The sequence below is a fragment of the Pinus tabuliformis genome, chromosome 7 (genome assembly GCF_031772625.1).
Source record: "Pinus tabuliformis cultivar Carrire ecotype Pingquan chromosome 7, CPIR1, whole genome shotgun sequence".
Classification (NCBI taxonomy): Eukaryota; Viridiplantae; Streptophyta; class Pinopsida; order Pinales; family Pinaceae; genus Pinus; species Pinus tabuliformis.
The window spans coordinates 537,678,454-537,697,030 of NC_142293.1; positions in this window are offsets into that span (position 1 = coordinate 537,678,454).

Here is an 18,577-nt window from a genome sequence, read left to right on the forward strand (position 1 = left end):
TTGATTTTTGAGTCCAAGAACATACTTACTTCTTTAATAATGTTGTTAGAGATACCTATATTTGATAATAACTCTTGAAAAACTTGCAGTAATACCCAATTAATCCTAAGAGTTCTCTAACTTCCTTCAAGGTTTTGGGGATTGGTCATTCCATTATAGATTTAATTTTTTCAAGGTCTGCTTTGAAACCTTTGTGAGATACAATATGACCTAATAATTCCACTTCTTGAACCCCAAAGGAACCCTTTAAGGGATTTGATATATTTTTTTCTCTTCCAGTAGTTTTATGACCCTATCAACATGTTGTACACACTCTTCCCAAGATTTCTTATATATTAGTATGTCATCAAAAAATGCACACAAGTTTCTAAGGAAGGGTTTGAAAATAAAAGTCATCAATATTAGAAGTGTTAAACATGAATTAGTAAATCCAAATGGCATAACTAAAAGTTCATAATGACCTTCATGTGTTCTAAAGGTTTTGGTAATGTATTCTTGCCTCATTTTGATTTGATGATATCCTATATGGAGATCCAACTTAGTAAAGAAAACCGCCCCTTTTAAGTCATCTAATTGTTCATCAATGATAAGAATAGGAAAATTATCTTTGATGTTCATTTTGTTGAAATGACTATAATTTGGACACTATTGTATCCTCTTCATTTTTCCTTTGAAGTGTTTATGTTGCAGAGGAGAACTTGTTTTTGAATACAGGGATTAATCAGAAAACTTTAGAAAATAAAAGAGACAAAGAGAAAGGAATAAGAAACAAAAGATGAAAAGCGAAGGGGAGAAAAGACAAACCAATTTGGGCTCCCCCTCCACATTCTACGTTGGATGGTTAAAGGACGAGCAACTATTGGGAATATCATTGCCCATCCCAAAGTCGTTGGGTCTTGGAGAGACTCCGATGGGGTAACAAGCATGGAAATTAATCCAACGCTTTCCCTTGGAGAGTCAAAGTCAGAAAAGGAAAGTGGGGTTGATGAATGGTCAAGATCAATTCGGAGGGGGTTGAAACCCATTCCAAACCTAGTCCAGCCACCTTGCCCGAGGGTGCGGACCAGGCATGCCACCCAACGTGCCAATGTGACAACAACGTCGACAAGTGAGTGCAGATCCCAACAAAACTAGTCACCCCCCATAATCACTTATCGTCAAATGTTTTCATGCCAAGTGACACACCACGTCATCCCCTCATTTTTCTTTCCCATACACCTCCATAAAATGATAGTTATCGTTCAAAATCATTCACTTTTTGTTGCTCCACCCCTTTCAAACATTGTTCACTCAAGCTGACAACTAGCATAGAGATTTTCTTACGCCCAAAACATTTGAATTTCTCCATTCACCAGGTAATTTTTGGTCCCCTATCGTCATAGTGCAATTATAATGAATAAAATGAAGAAGGTTGCACCGTAAACCTCAAAACTCAAGAGTCAAAACTCTCTGGTCACACTGACTCCCTCATGGACACAAAGGTAAATATTCATGACCCGTTTTGTCCTCTTCACCTATTAGACCTCCGTTTTTACCTGTATTTTAATTACCTCATAGTCCCAATCATTTATCCCTTCCCTGAATTTGTGTCTTGGCTTATGGATGCATTCATCAAGGAGAATAATTTTTGTGCCTTAGCAACTTGGGACAAGATTCTAGAAGTCACCCAAGAATTGGTCCAGAATTCTTTCATTTACCCAAAATCTCCTAACTTGGATAATTTCATAGACACCACCCTTGTTTCCAATTACAATAGACTCTCAGTTGCTGAAAGACAGGCCCTATTTTAGAAAATTTCAGCACCAAGTGCTCAATTACCTTCAATCTTAGATAAATCCCCAGTTTCCTTATTTTCCAAAACGATGCAGCCCATATTATACCTAATTATACTGTTATTAAGTGAGGAGAAACAACTAATGTAACTAAATATGTACTGGGGTTCTTATGTTTGATAATGAGGCCTTACACCATTCTTGATATCCCTTCATTTCTCACTTGAGCCATTAAGTTTCAATTTGTCCATTTTTACCTTACCTCCTATTTCAGATACTACTCCATATTGGTTTATTTGTTGTTGTACTCTCATGTAGAGGAATTTGATTACCTAGGCCTCAACATTGTAGACTCTAACAAGTAGAGAAAATCTATAGTTGATTGGGACAATTCTTTTAAGAAGAAACCCAACAATGAGGGGTTTTCATAGTTCATTTCCACTTTCATGTCTACAACATATAAAATTATCAACAAAGTCTCCCTTCCTAGAGTCTTTCCCAAACAGAGAAATATTATTCATCTAAGCAAAGATGCCAGGGTAGATGACTAGTACTTATTTGAAGATTACATTGAAATATGGGTGTATCAGTTTGCACTGCCTCCCTACCAATTTCTTGTGTTAATTCCCATGAATATATTTGCTTTATATTTCATCAGTAGAGCTTAAACACTAACCAAATCGACTTTCTCCCTACCAAGAAAGGTTATATGTTAAAGCTCCTAATGACTGTAGGCCCCTTTGTTGTGAACTCCTGGCAAGATTTTTGGGAGAGGTAGAAAATATGATAAAGGAACTAAACTTTAATATAGGGGAGGTGTGGCACTATGATCCCCAGGTTGTTATATCTAGTAGAAGGAAATAGATTAGTGCCTCTACCTATGAACATGAAAATAGACCTAAATTGGAATGGAAGGAGAATTTGGATTCCTTGCCTATCAATAAAGAGTTGGAGGTCGAAATGACCAAGCACGAAGGAGAAAACCTAGAAAAGGAGTATTGATGAATCAATAGATACAGTGATGGAGGATCCATCATCAAACACGAAGGCCAAACTTTAGGAGCAGACCAAGGAGGAAATTGAGGTCAAATTAACCAAGAGGAACATAGAACAACCATGTTTCCAAGTTCTCTTGGAATACCCTCAACAAACTACCACCTTCAGTTTAAATGAGATAGAAATTCTGGGCTCAATAAGGAGCACATCAGTAGCAGGCCCTAAGTGGGAGGAAGGGAAGATAACAGAGGAGAAAAACATGAAGATCAGGGATGAAATGTTGTCAGAGCTAACATCTAATTAATTCCCTACCAATCCATGCTTCTAGTTGTTATGGACCTAGAGAGAAACCAAATGAAGTTTTCCTTATATCTTCTCTCAGTGCAGTCCCTCCCATCTGGGCCTTAGTTTAGAATAGTGGACATGCTATTGTAAATGAATAGTTTACCCTTGCTAGACAAGATCAATTTGCATAGGAAGGTAGGGGAGATTATATATAACGAGTTGAGAAAGGGAGCCTTGAATATCAGCAATCTCGAGAATCTGTTGGAGAAAGAAACCACCAAAATGACACAAGAAAAGGCTAATTCAAGATCTCTTCATTTCTAGAATGAAGGCTTCAAGGAGTTGATTATCAAGTTAGGGGTACACCCAAATGGTAAATCTTCCATAGATGCCGTATTTAAGGGATCACAATATGAGATCTAGTCATTGAGGCAATAAATTAAAATGCTTGCAATAGAGCATGTGTAAACAAAGGTGTAACACCCTCCTCCCACATCTACCCAAGAAACTGGCCAGCCAAGGTAAACATGCGATGAGAGGCCACTATGATATGATTCGACCTCCTAAGTCACATTAAGGAAATGGAACTGGCCAAAATACACCATACAAACATTCAACATCAGCTTCAGGACCCTTGGAAACTATGTGAATACTTCAGGCAGCTTGCCCCTAGGTCCCACTGAGATTTTGGACAACTTAAACCCCAGTCGCTACCATGCTATAGGCATGACAACATCCAAGGACCTCCAGTCACTCTCACATGCTTGCGTGCCAACATCTAGAGACTATTTTTGTCAGTGCTATACCAACATCCCTGATATTTGAGCCACTTTTTCACACCCAGATCCTAGGTCACTACCCATAATTAAACCATCTCTTCAGAACTATAAAATAACATGAAAATGACAGTACTAAAGAAAATACTTGTTTAATACCTTAACTGGAGCCCTACTAGCCATGACAAGAATTTCATCAAACATATCACGAATATGTAAACTATAGGCATTTTTGACGCTGCTGGACTCGCCAACATGTCAAGGGATCTCCTTGGTAAGAAGTCCCAATTAGACCTCAGACGGTTTGGTGTAGGAGTCCCAACAGTGGGTCGTACGATATCGCCTTGACCATAGTTTTGCACAGAGTCAAGTAAGATGTCCTTGTTGGTAGCAAGGGTGTGACATTTTGCGACAAGTCAAGGAAGGTGCATGAATGGTTCTAACATATGGAAAGTGGGGTGAGTGTGCCTCTTGGAAACTTATAATAGTACTTGGCTTGGAAGGGAACACACGAGAAAAGATGGATCACTAGCTGGAAAACAAGTTAGCGAGGAATCCAAAGTGATGTTCAAAGCAATCAGAATGTTTCAATAATATTCATACATACTTATACAGAATAGTCCATACATGCATGCGTAAGAAGAAAAATACATATATCATTTAGAGTAAACAAGATAACTGGAATACAATATGACATATGCATGAAATGTGCTAACTCTATTATATTAAGAAGTGTAAGTTCTGGTCATACAATACATCCATGTCCACCCACTAGCCCTGATAATGGAACGTTACAGCCACAACTACCTCCTCCTCCAAAGAGATATACTAGCTCTGTGCAGTGGAGAAGCCAAGGCACGTTACAATACTGTCCAAGATTTCTATAACCTACTCCTATTGGAAGTTTGGATGACCAAAAAGCCTCTACAATGAGTTATGACGGACTATATATTGCAAAGGGTGGGGTGGCCCTTGACATTCCCCTTTGTGACAATTCATCTACCCTCATGACTCTTCATCTACCCTATGACTGTTACATTCAACTATCGACACTTGAACTTACAATTGATAAAACATTACATACAATATGCACATGTACCCATGTGAGACAAAATAGGCTTGAGCAAACCATGCAAGAAATCACTATGACTCAGACAACTGTTGGAAGACCAGCTCATCGACATCCTCAAGGTGGTTGACAGTAGTGAACTAATGCCAAGATCGGTAGTCTGTGATGGTGTCTGTGTACTCTAAGATGACATCTTTCTAGAAAAAACTCTTGCCTCCATATGATCTGGGTACACTGCTCGGGCTCCTCTGTCCAACTCATCTGATAGCATGCACATCATTGTCTTGAGTGCGATCAGACCAACAACATACTTGTGCATGGTTTTTGCACTGGTCACCAAGTCTGGGCTGGTGGCTATGCGCATGAACTCATCAAAGTACGATTCAAGCTCCAGTTGGACCTGTGCCTTTGCCTTCACCTGTGCGAGTGTCCCAATAGATGGGATTGCATGAGCGTGCACAAAAAAATCCATATTCTTGAATACTTGTGCATGTGAAGCTTATAGACTAGTGATGAGATATGAGAGATCTTCATAGTTCTGGATCTAACTCTAGGTGAGTGCCTTCAGCTTGACCGCTTTGGGCTTCATCATCTTAGGGAGGTGTAACGGGGCTCCCTTTTATCTCATTGTCCATGTTTGCATGTAATCAATGGCATCATGCTCGTTAGATAAGATACATGCTCTTCTAACACATTGCTACTGCCAACTGTTGAGATGGAAAAATACCTTATGCATGGTACCAAACTTGGAATATAGTGTCTGCATGACTGTGTCAAGGGACAATACTTCATCCAGTATTGCCTTCTTCAAATTTTCTTGGGTAGATGCTGTAACCAATTCTCCTCCTTTCTTGGCCATCTGTAGCCCCTTAGCCATTCACTCGTTCTCAGCTATAAGGAAGTGAACACTCGAGCTAGTGGCTTCGACATATGCTCTGGTAGCATCAGCCAATGCTTCTGGATGTTTACGCACATCAGACACGATCACTTATTCCTCAAACTACGCAGGAGATCTATGATCGTCCAGATTCAACACTCTAAGAGATTGCACAAATCTATGTTGGGACTCATTGAATGAGATGTTGTTCATTTATCCCTCTGGATTGTCTCCAAGGATTTCAGTGTCTCCTTGGTCGCTACGAACTTTCTCATCTTCTAGATGTGGTGAAGCTGGTCGGTTGACCTCTTAGTGATGAGGTATGAGGTCAATATCTTGCTCTAAATCCTATTGCTCCATATCCATATCCATATGTTCAAGTGCTTTCTCTATCTCCTGAGCGAAGTCCTACTCCTACGACTGTTCACCCTGTCTGCTTAGCGCCAGCTGTTCTGGTGAGTCTACTACCTGTATGGGTAGAATTTAATCTGTCTTTACATGTTGCACTCCCTGTTTTACTTGTTCCTACTACACTTCCTTCTTCTTTTTGCGCAACTCCTATGCCTTCTAGAGTTGCTCCTTCAACTCATGCAACAACTTCTCTATTTCCTCTATTCTCCATTTTTCTCTCTACCTTTGCACGTTCCTCTTTTCATGCTGTTACCTCTTCACCTCTATTTCCAAAGATGATTTCTGCACAAGTGGGTCTACTCGAAACTTGTAGCTTTGTTCCCCCTCCATGCTGTCAACAATCTTCCTCTTGCCCTTGTCGTACATTGGTATTTTGACCTCTATTGTTGATGCTCTCCAGGATGCTACTTCACGCTGCTTCCCTAACCATTCAACAACAATACAAATCAGTTCATTGGGTCTAGAGAAGCTGTGACAATATCTCCATGGGTTTTCCTCCATCCAGTGACATTGTTAAGTTATGGTATGTTCTATGCTTATAACAGTTTACTTATTTTTCTTATTATATTCCACAGATTAGCAATCACATGTACATAAAGTAAATTACAGATAGAACATTAAACGATCGACAGAAAACAAGCCAAGACAAGAGACACAAGATGTGGCGGCTAGCCAAGGACAAACCCCACAATGTGTGGGGAAAAAATTTGATCAAATCTTATTTTATCTTCAATAATTCAGTAGAGAGAAATAGTACAATAAATCTTATTCATATCAGCAGTAGCAAACCCTAGATCAGCAGCATCAACATTAACGACTTCATTATCAAATTAGGGCAGATGATATCTCACAAACCGACTGTCGGATTGACTTCATTCCACCACAAAAAGTTGTGGCTTCCAGAGGAGGTTCAGATGAACCTACAACGTAGTTCAAATGAGGAGATCTTCTAGGCCACGTAGGTCAATATTTACTTTTGCAGTTGTAGCTTTAGTTTCAGCAGTTTCCGGCTTCAAACTAGGGCAGTTGATATCTTGCAAACTGTTCATTGGATTGACTTCATTCCACCACCAAAAGTTGCGACTTTTAGAGGAGATCCAGATGGGCCTATAGCACAGTTCCAAAGAGGAGATCTTCTAGGCCACACAGGTCAATATTTGCTTCTGTAGTTGCAGCTTCAAGTTCAACAGCTTCCGGCTTCACATGTGTGAGAGAGAGACCCATTTCTACGAAGTAGAGAGAGAGAGATGTGATGAGAAGAGCGAGAGAAAGTGAGGAAAAGTCCTCTTATATTTATACACAATGTTGGTGTTTGCATAGATGCGACTGTTGGGCTTCTGAGCCTACATGAGTTGTAGGTCGGCTTGATAATAATTCCATAATCAAAATAAATTCATATCTCCATGAATACTTATCGGAATCGGATGATGTTTATATCAATCCTACACCTCTCGATGAGAGGAATCTAATAAAAATATTATCAGCCATGAATAAGATGACCCACATGAATTTTTTCCCTGGTTGCCAATTTTAACACTCCCTCTCAACCAGGGAGAACTTCATCTACAATATGTCTATCGGTCGTTACTATTCATCCATCAAATGCACTTCCCTGTACAGCCTGACCCTTGCCCCGCTCTGCTCTATTCTGCCTATTCTTCTTTGTCTTGTTCTGCCCTGTACTGATCGGTACTGTTTTGCTCTGTTCTGCTCTACTCTTGCATTGTTTTGTTCTGCTCTGCTTTTGTCTGAATTATGAAGAAGAAGAAATGATCAAGGATGTATCATAATGATCAAGGATGTACCACTGGTCCCAGACCAGTCTCAATTAACCCGAAGTCAGCATCATAGTGAGTACAACTCCACTGGTCCTAGACTAGTATCATCCTCCATTGACTCAAAGTCAGTCTCAGAGTGTGTACCACTAGTCCCAGACCAGTTTTAGCCGACTCGAAGTCAGCTTCATAGTAAGTACCACTCCTACCACTGGTCCCAGACCAGTATCGTAGTCTCAGAGAGTGTGCCACTGGTCCCAAACTAGTCTCAACCGACCCGAAGTCATTGTCATAGTATGTACCACTCTCACTAGTCCCAGACCAGTACTACATTGACACGAAGTCAGTCTTGGAGTATGTACCACTAGTCCCAGACCAGTCTCAACCGACTCGAAGTCAACATCATAGTATGGTACAACTCCTACCACTGGTTGCAGACTAGTATCACAGTCTCAGAGAGTGTACCACTAGTCCTAGACCAATCTCAAATGACCCGAAGTCAGTGTCATAGTATGTACCACTCTCATTGGTCCTAGACCAGTACTGCACTGACACGAAGTTAGTCTTGGAGTATGTACCACTGGTCCCAGACCAGTCTCAACCGACCCGAAGTCAGTGTCATAGTATGGTACAACTCCTACCACTGGTCCCAAACCAGTATCATTGATCCCAGATCAATGGAGGTCATCCTAGCGTAGGGAGTACGGTAGACACAACGATGCGTCCATCGATACTACTATGGTCCCTAACTTTATTTCCATGCTCATTGATCAGATGAGAGGTACTTCCCATGAGTCCCAAACTGCATGAGTAGGATGCCTCGATAGGAGAACTAATCAATCCTGTCCTCACAAGAGAACACATCAATCCTGCTACAATCACCATGGAGAACACATCAATCCAGCCACCATGGAGAACACATCAATCCAGGTTTCATAGGAGAACACATCAATCCTGCTACAATCGCCATGGAGAACACATCAATCCAAGCCTCACAGGAGAACACATCAATCCTGCTACACAGGAGAGCTCATCATGTTCCACAAGAGAGCGAATCATCTTGTCCCACAAGAGAGTGAGCCATCTTGTTCCATTGCGCACCACTAGGGGAGGGTGAGTCACCCTGTGATCGTATGTTTCTCCGGTAAGAACTGCAAGCCCTCAGAGCTCCCAGAGCTCAATGTATGCAACATGCAGGACCCTTGTACAAGGGTTTCTTGATGACTCCAAGTCGTTTGGGAAAATCACAGATTAGATGTTTCCTCGGCTTTTGACAAGGTGTATCGACCTGTACATCATCTTAATGCAATGGAGCCTCCTTGCTCATCGACTTACCATATCCCAGATGATGTCTATCTACTGGAGCAATCAACGAATACGGGATTCCTCAATAATCGAATCCCACCTCTGGTTGTTATAGAGAATCACAATGGTATGTGTTCAAACAGCTCACTGAAGAGCTTCCCCAACCAGGCAGCTTCATATGAGATCATACTCGTAGATATGTATCCAGTCTCGGTGGTGCTTATGGCAACTGACTTTTGCTTCCTGCTCATCCATTATATCGAAGTAGAATCCAAAGAGAAACAACACTAAAAAGTGCTCCAGTGATCCTCCACACTACCTGCCTAATAAACATTCGAATAATCATGTAGTTTCATATTTCCGATAGTGTATCTCAATCCATTAGTAATTGTGCCATGAAGATATCTTAGAAGATTCTTGGCATCAATGCAATGAGGCTCAACCAAATATGAGCTCACAGTGCTAACTGCAAAACATATGTTCGGACGGAGGTTCACCAAGAACATCAACGCAAATGAGTTTTTGAAACTCAGAGGCATTTCCCAAATCTGGTTTGACATCACTACCATATAACTTCTAAAATTTAAGATCCTCGAGGTAGTCATAGACTTGTAGTCCATCATACCAAATCTTTCCAATATCTTTACCACATATTTTCCTTGAGATAGGAAAATTTCCCTTGGCTTCTGCCATACTTCAAGTCCTTGGTCCTTCATTTCAAATCCTTCGGGTTGCTCCACGTAGACCTCTTCTTTGATCGAGCCATGTAAGAATGCAGTCTTGACATCCATCTGATGTAGGTTCCATCCTTGTGAAGCGACAAGGGCTATGATCAAGCGGATGGTCGTATATCTGGCAACAGGTGCAAATATCACATCATAGTCTATACCTTCCTTCTGGGAGAAACTGCGAGCAACAAAACGAGCCTTATACTTTTCCGTACTTCCATTTGATGCATGCTTTATCTTGTAAAGCCATTTGGAAGTAACAACTGTCTTGTCCTGGGGACTTGGAACTACTTCCCAGACATCATTCTTCATGATAGGCTCATATTCTTCGGTCATAGTATCCTTCCATACTTGATGCTTGACGGTGTCTGAGAATGATGAAGGCTTATTTTGTATGATCGTGCTCATGATGGTCAGGTATCCATTATACCTATTAGGTTTCTTACTTTCACGAAAGGTTCCTCAGGGTTCAACATGTCCTTCAACATCATCAAGTAGCCCCATAAGCCATGAATGCCTCTTCCTAGAAGAGGAAGGCTCATGTGGAGGAGGATCAATTGAATCCATGGGTTCTTCTACATCAGGCATTGATTCATCATCCTTTTCTTTCGGTTCCCTGGTGTCGGCTTCTTGAGAGCTCCTCAAAGTCTGAAGATTGTTCACCTTGCTGAGAGTCATATCTTCGTCAAAGGTGACATCATGACTAATTACGACTTCCCTTTGATATGCTACATAGATTCTACAGCCTTTAGTATTTTCACCATAGCCCACGAAAATTCCTTTCTTTCCAAATGCACCCAATTTATTTCTTTTCTCTTTCGGCACATGAAAATATACAGGGCTTCCAAAAATTCTAAAATGAGAAACATCAGGTTTCTTACCGGTGAACTTTTCTTCAGGAGTCTTGGAACCCAATGCTATACGGCAGTGTTTGTAGTTTCAGCCCATAGAAACTTTGGAAGTCTTTGATCATGTAGCATGGCCTGGACAACTTCCACAATCATGCGGTTCTTCCTTCTCGCCACACCATTCTGCTCAAGAGTACGTGGTGTAGTAGTCTCCCTCTTAATGCCAGCCTCAAATATGCCTGAGTGAACCAACTGTAATATATCAGAGGTCTTGCTTTGGCTTGAGGGGAATGGTCCCCTTTTGAGCTTTCCTTCGGCACATCTTGGATATACACCTTCTTTCTCTACTTGGAATTCGGGCATCCCTGTTACCATCTGTCTTACATCGGGTAGAGCTTTGTAATGAAGGTGGGAAAACCTTTGATGCCAAAGTTCGGACTGAAGAGTTGTGTCACAAGACATGACACCTAGCGGACTTCCATCGATCTGATATAATGAATCAACACTAAACCCAAGAGTAAAGCCATATTTAACATTATTTTCCATATACATACCTTGCCATTGCTGAAGATTACCTTGTAGCCTTTGTCTTCCATTGCCGAGATGGACACTAGGTTCTTTTTTAGTCAGGTGCATTTAATACATCCTAGACTTTCTAGCCTTCTTGAATGGTTGTCCTCTTCCTCGATCCGTAGCTCTCCTCTTACCTTTGCTATTGAATTTGTCATTCCTTTGATTTTCCATCAGAGGGATTTTGATCATCGTCCCAGTGTGAGTCCTTTCTATTAGGGCACTCCCTTGCATAGTGACCTGCTTTATTGCAGATGTAACATTGTCCTTTTCTTCCACCCTTAGGTCCAGCCTTTCCTTTTTATTTAGTCCCGGAATTATTTCTTTTCTTAGCATGAGAAGAAAAGGCAGGAGGAGGACCTTTAGGCATGGGCATTTCTTGCTCTTCTTCCCTTGTTTCTTCTTGAATGCATCTAGCCATTAATTCCTCGAAACCAGGAATTACATTATAGTTCAGAAGAGTAGTCCTAAACATGTACCATTCGGATGGTAATCCTCCAAGAGTCATGAGTTCCATTTCCCAGTCTATCGTAGATTTCATTGGAGGTTTTCAGTTCAGAGATGTAGGCCACCAAGTGCTTGTCGATAGAGTCCTGGATGATATTCTATTTTGAATTCTTCGATTTTCCATTTGTTCCATGTAGCAGTGGATGCATTTGATGGAGGCTCAACAATATTTCCTCTTACATGGTCCAGCACTCCTATATCTTCTAGGGTTAGATCGATAGACATCTTCCATGCGTGATAGTCATCTTTCTCACGGAGCTTGTCTTCGGCAGGAAAGAGTGTTGAGGACCCCATAGTTCTTTTAGGATAGCCTTGCCAATCTTCTCTTCGATGATTGCTCTTGCTCTTGCTCGGGCTTTGTCTTCACGTCAACTCTGATACCATGTTAAGTTATGGCATGTTCTATGCTTATAACAGTTTACTTCTTTTTCTTATTATATTCCACAGATTAGCAATCACATGTACATAAAGTAAAGTGCAGATAGAACGTTAAACGATCGACAGAAAACAAGCCAAGACAAGAGACACAAGATGTGGTGGCTAGCCAGGGACAAACCCCACAATGTGTGGGGAAACCGTTTGATCAAATCTTCTTTTATCTTCAATAATTCAGCAGAGAGAAATAGTACAATAAATCTTATTCATATCAGCAGTAGCAAACCTTAGATCAACAACATCATCATTAGCGGCTTCATTATCAAACTAGGGCAGACGATATCTCACAAACCGACCGTCGGATTGACTTCATTCCACCACCAAAAGTTGCGGCTTCTAGAGGAGGTTCAGATGAACCTACAATGCAGTTCAGATGAGGAGATCTTCTAGGCCACGTAGGTCAATCTTTACTTCTGTAGTTGCATCTTCAGTTTCAATAGTTTCCGGCTTCAAACTAGGGCAGTCGATATCTTGCAAACTGTTCGTCGGATTGACTTCATTCCACCACCAAAAGTTGTGACTTTCAAAGGAGATCCAAATGGACCTACAGCGTAGTTCCAAAGAGGAGATATTCTAGGCCACGTAGGTCAATCTTTGCTTCTGCAGTTGCAGCTTCAGGTTCAACAGCTTCCAGCTTCACATGTGTGAGAGAGAGACCCATTTCTGCGCAGTAGAGAAGAGACTCATTTCTGCGCAGTAGAGAGAGGGAGATGTGATGAGAAGAGTGAGTGCAAATGAGGAAAGTCCTCTTATATTTATACACAACTTTGGTGTTTGAATAGATGCAACTGTTGGGCTTCTGAGCCTACATGAGTTGTAGGTCAGCTTGATAATAATTCCATAATCAAAATAAATTCATATCTCCATGAATACTTATCGGAATCAAATGATCTTTATATCAATCCTACACCCCTCGATGAGAGGAATCTAATAAAAATATTATCAGCCATGAATAAGATGACCCACATGAAGTTTTTCCCTGGTTTCCAATTTTAACAGACATGCCCCATGGATCCAATTAAACTGTACTCTCGTGCAATGACCTTTCACAAAACAATGCAAGTCATACGGGTTGTAGCTTCGGGCAGTGAAAGGATATTTCTTCATCTCCTCTGCTTCAAAATCTGCATGCTTGAAATGCCTTATCTCGTATAACCCAATTTGCAATGGAAGAGTTGGCCAAGGTGCCTTCTTCTTCTAGTGAAGCCTAGTTGACAATCCTACCGAGATGTGATATGATACTTCCTGCATGACGAGTTTGTCCAAGGAAAAATTCGGTAGAATATGCAGAGGTTTCTCCGTGTTGTACATCTGTATGAAGGTGCCTGTTGGGCAGTGGATCCCCCCATAGCTTGTTTTTGGGGCTTGAAGCCCAAATTTTGGTCAAGTGTAATGTAAAGATCCCGTGTAATGCGGGCACAGAGCGTGAGAGTCTAGGGTTGTCTGCCCTAAGATAATGTAATTTATTATAAAATGTGTCGGCCTACCCATGGTCCACGAACCATGGGATTGTATAAATAGAGGGAGGATCTAAGTGTAAAGTCAGTTTTTAAGCCTTGTAGAAGTAAAAGATAGATGCGAAGGCATGGTTAGGAGATAGAAGTGAATTTGAAGTGCATTGGGTCATAGTAGTAGGTAGAGGCTCTACCGCTGAGTGCACAGAGGCCTAGTAAAGTCCACAGCTGAGTGCACGGACCACTGCAACTGAGTGCACAAGGCGGAGTTGGGTTGTAAGTGAACTTGAGTATAATAAAGATAAGATTGATTCAGAATATTGTGCATCTACTTATAAATCTGTATTTCTATGTTCTGGTTATTCTTTATGCATTTATATTATTTTCAAGTACGCGTGCTAATCTGAAAGTTAAACAAGTAATAAGAATATTGGGCTCGCACAAACTAAGTTAATCACTAATATAATAGCACAGTAAGGATCAGATCAGAATAATATGAAGGTGCACACGAGTTGTAAAGAATAGAAAGCTACACAGAGCATCACAGCACGCAGATTAGAATCGTGAACCTCCAAAACCCTCATCAAGACATCCCTAGGGTGTGGAAACTTTGTTCCAGCACCCTCCCGTACTACTTTGGGTGAGACCTCAGTCTGCACTCCACGGACTTTTGTTGAAAGGGCCAGTAGTACCAGGCTTTGCTTGGCTAAACTCACTGCTGAACCTGGGTCAGGCCCCACGTAGCCAACAAATGGCTCCGTTGCCAGGACCAAGATCTGCCTAAGGGATGTCTGATGTTGTGCCACTAGAACCCAACAAAGAAGGAAATTGAAGAGTGGTTGGACAAGAAGATTCACGAGTTCGTGACACAAGAAAATAGAACTCCACAGGTATCCGAGAAAAGGTGGTTGGATCGCTACGTGTATATGGAAAGACACAAGATCTTCTTCGCATCCTTTCCTTTTGAACTATATGAGTGGATTGCGAGGTTAGCCAACAGCCAGGGAAGGTGTAAGCTTGACTAATCGATACTGTGGACTCTGGAATTAGTGTGCAGACTAGAGGCATCAGAAGATAAGATCACATGAGCTGTGGACCATTAGCTCGACTGGATAATAGGGGGATTTATCACTGAATTTGCGATAGACACGACTGTGAGCTACAGCGAAGTAGAACGATGTTTTCTCAAGGGACAACGAAGTAAGTACATTAAATCTTTGAATACATGGATTAAGATGCTGTTATGTGAAAAGCGAGTTATGAAAACACATTAATGTTTGTAACGACACGGAGCGGAAAGATCTACAAAGGTAGCAGGGAATTAGGAAACAATCCCTTAATTTCACCTTCACGAGAGAGCGAGGAAGAGCTCGCTCGTGTCTCTCTAAGAAGTGTGGTCAGTTTGATAAGGCAACACATTTCATAGTTACCACCTCCACCCATGCCACCACTCGCTTCACCTCCTTCACCTCCATCTCCACCCACTCCACCTCCACCAAATCTGCAGTTCAGTATGGCGAGCGCGATCAAGCTACCTATATTTAGAGTAGGGAATGAGGATCCAGACCAGTTCTAGTTCGTGGTAAGAGCAGTGTGGGAAGCGCAAGGGGTCATGGATGACAAAATTAAGAAGGCTACATTAGTAAGTACGCTGCAGGATCACGCGTTGACATGGTATATCAAGCACTCTAATGATCACCCAAATGCAGGAATATCAGAGATCCAGAATGCGATGAACAGAGAATTTAGCCGGCCGAAATTAGAGACACAGTCAATCATCGGGTTTAAAGAGACCACAATGCTTCTAGGCGAGAGCCCCTAGGATCTGGATTAGCAGCTGAAGAGTATGATTCGTGAGGCTAATATGACGCTCATAGATGTGCAACATCGCGCATGGTTTGTGGCATCTCTATCACCGCATCTGAGGAAGGCGCTGTCGCAAACATAAACTTTCTACCCAAGCTGAAGCGTTGGAAATGGCGATGAGGTTGCATGCGACATGGATACAAGATCCGGGGTTGGGAGTTCAACAAATCCACACTCAACTACAAAATCTCTGCTTGGAAATGCAGAGCTTGAAGCAGGATAGGGCAATGTAGCCAGAGGTGCCCAAGGAAGTATGGTGCATAAAATGCAAGGGTCAGGGCCATGACAAGGATCATTGTCCAGTATTCGCGAACTAATTGGTAGGAGGGGGGCCATTGCCATTGAGACTAGAGGCACAGGCAGGGTTGAGTGCGACACTCGCATTATGGTGTGTGATCTGTCAGATAGGAGGAAAGCACATGACAAATAATTGTCATTTGTTGCAGAAGTATACACAAACTCCCCAACAGTTGTTTTGTAATTTCTACAGGTCAGTAGGCTGCGACGAGTGTACTTGTCGCAGCTACGAGTTGATGATGGATCGAACCCCAGCCTATCGAATGCAGACAGAAATACGAGCCCTCAACCTAGCAGCAAGGATGGCACGCATTGGATTTCATGGGCGAGGTCGAGGACGAGGAGGAATGGGGCTAGGAAGGGGCTACAGACAGTTATTTTGTTACAATTGCAGAGGACCAGGGCACTACGTCCGTGATTGTACCAACCCAATGAGAATATCATGTTTGTATTGTGCTCAGTTTGTTCATGAAATGGTAGATTGTCCTACATTCATCACACAGATGTGCGAGAAAGGGGTACTCCACCCTCCTCTGACTTAGAGTATTCAAATGATGAGGTCTGAACCATGCAAAGAAGACCCAAATATGAACATGGTACTCATAAGTGGTGTGACCACAGGGGGGGATAAGGGGAAGCAGCCCGAGGGGGATACATGGGTTCACAAGGGTTCTACAAAGGAACCTGAGTTTGAATTAGAACGTGCAAAGGAGATGTTCATGGAAGCTAAGAAGAGCTTCGCGGAGGCCTCCACTTCAGGTAGTAAGGATCAACCAGAGCTAGGGATGGATCCTTCTATGCTTACTACCTTTTTGGAGACATGCATGAAACTGCTGTGCGACAATAAGGCAGTTAAGGGACTATAGGAGTTGATCACTAGGTGCATAGGGTTAGGAGAACCACGCGTAGTCTAGAAACTGGGAAAGCATGCATTGCGCATTGGGAGGGAAATGAGATTGACGGCGTAGATTGGTGAGTATAAAATGGATCAGGTAATCCTAGACTTGGGTTCGGACGCGAATGTATTATGAAAGAAGACATGGGAACACATGGTCAGGCCCACATTATAGTGGTCCCCTATTCAATTATGAATGGTGAACCAATAGAAGATTTCGCCCATGGGGAGGTTGCAAGGGGTAACAGTTGATATCGAAGGTGCGAGCGACAGATTTTGAAGTAATAGATATTGTGGATGACAACAATCCTTATCCTACGTTGCTAGGAATAGATTGGGCCACTGATATGAATGGAGTCATCAACCTGAAGAAGCGGAAGATGATATTCGAGAAAAAGTCACTATGTGTAGTAGTTCCACTAGACCCAGCCGAAGGAGCGCGCTACAATGAACCGGTGCGCGACGATGAAAGTGACGATGAGCTAGACTGTATTTACCAGATAACCACGCGAGACTAGGAGAGGGTGAACCCGACTGCAGATGGGAGAATCTTGTGGGAGCACGACAACTCCTGTACTTCGGATTTGGATGAAGAAGTAAAACACTGGCATAATCGGCTACACGAAGTGACAATGCTAAATTGCAACATGATGATTAGATCATTGCGTTGCGTGATGACAGAGGCAAGGGAACTACCAACCTATGATGGGGTGACAGCAGTGGATGAATTCCTGGACAAATTTGAAAGTGCAGTACCAGAACAATAGCGGTATGGTGCATTAGAATGGGCGTTGCGAGCAACACCCGCACGATGGTGGAGTACACATTAGAAGACCATTGGCAACTAGCGCAAATGTAGAAGATGAATGCACTTACGGTTTGGAAGTCCCCAGCGTTGAACGAGAGCCGGGCAGCTAGGACGAAGCAGCTTGCATGCCCACCTGTGTCGATGGGTACAAACATGTGTTGAGCAAGCACATCCCAGACTAATGATCGAAAATCAGAACTAGACGCGGCAGCAGGAAAATAGATGCACACCACAAATATTCCATGTAGGAGCAATCAAAAAGCTATGCGAAATCCTGAACAGAGTTCACCAGGCGGGACAAACTGACTAGGACTTGCATGTACCAGCGGTTTGATGGGCCTATTGGGCCATAAGAAAAAGCTGGAATGTGGAATAACCCCAACACTAATGAAAATAGACGAAACCATAAGAGCAGAGAAGAATTCCCATACAACAGCTCCCATACTTGGGATAGTATGTGAGGACCCAGTTAAAGGAATTATGCAGTTGCAGGAAGCCATTCGGCGAGGGAATTTGAAACTTCACGAACTCAAAGAAGATTGGGTACGACTGAGAAAGAATAGCATGATGTTGGACGAAGAAATAAAAAAACTGGAAACTGTAGTCATGCAAGCATGTTGTACCGAGAAACTAAGCATGATGGGACAAGGTCTAGCCAACCATACTACTGCATTAGAAGGAGTGGTGACCCTACTACCATGGCTATGACTGCACCTTACTAGACAAAGTAATCAGGGGAGCGCACCACACAAAGAAGAACGCAACTGATGGACGCAAGGGTAATTGAGGGGTGCCTGAGGCCCAGGATAGCATGAAAATTGAAGCCTTGCACCAGTGGTGCGACCACTTAACTATCCGTAGGAAGCAGTTTAAAGAGAGTGTGGGACTATTAAAGAGTCTGTA